Raw genomic sequence first — 1049 nt, 5'->3', positions numbered from 1 at the left:
AGGACATGAGCTGAGAATGCCCCCGGGGAGGGCGGGATGCGCACAGAGGAGCCTTTGTCTGGTGCGTGGTGACAATGCCTGGCGGGCCCGCCTGCCAGCTGTTGGCCGCCTTTGTGAGTCCGTCCGGGCCAGGGCGCCGCGGGCAGGTATCCACCGCACGGAGCCAACTGGCACGGGGGCACCTTTGTTGGTGAGACGAGCCCGGTGACGGGAACTGGGCCGCATCCGACCAGCTGGCAGGTGCACGCCCCACGGGCAGGTGCCTGGGGAGAGAGGGCGGGCGTTGCCATGGCGATGGGCCCAACAGGACTGTTCTTCCTCAAGGTCAGCTTGACCTCCTTCCTGCCCGGGGATGCGGGAGGAGAAGGACCTGGGGCTGAATGCCCACTGTCTGTTCTTCGTGTGTGACTTCTGATTGGATCTGATCTGTCACCCACGGGGCGAAAGTGGGGGTGTGGTCTCCTGGGGGAGGTGGCTGGGAGCTGAGGTCACAGCGAAGCCAGAGGGACTTTTCAGGGGAAACCAGGCAGACGGGCAGAGAACTGACTCCACAGGGGCCTGGGAGGCAGCCGGGCAGGTCTGACGGGTTCTCCGGGCTGTTCCGGGAGGCGGCTTGGACCCAGGCGTCACCCGAGATGTCCTCTGGCCGGACTGTCCCCGCAGGGGTGAGGGGCCGTCAGCTCTCTGGGCACCTCCCTGCACGGGTGAGGGGCTGTCAGCTCTCTGGGCGCCTCCCCGCAGGGGTGAGGGGCTGTCAGCTCTGTGGGCGCCTCCCCGCAGGGGGGAGGGGCTGTCAGCTCTGTGGGCGCCGCCCCGCAGGGGGGAGGGGCTGTCAGCTCTGTGGGCGCCGCCCCGCAGGGGGGAGGGGCTGTCAGCTCTGTGGGCGCCGCCCCGCAGGGGGGAGGGGCTGTCAGCTCTGTGGGCGCCGCCCCGCAGGGGGGAGGGGCTGTCAGCTCTCTGGGCGCCTCCCCGCAGGGGTGGGGGACCCGTTGACTCAGATTGCTCGGAGGGGCGGGCCCACCAGGCAGACCCCAGCAGCGGCGGCAGGT

This window comes from Myotis davidii, unplaced genomic scaffold, assembly GCF_000327345.1.
Source record: "Myotis davidii unplaced genomic scaffold, ASM32734v1 scaffold496, whole genome shotgun sequence".
Lineage (NCBI taxonomy): Eukaryota > Metazoa > Chordata > Mammalia > Chiroptera > Vespertilionidae > Myotis > Myotis davidii.
The sequence above is the reverse complement of the archived record's forward strand: the minus strand, read 5'-3'. Positions refer to the sequence as shown.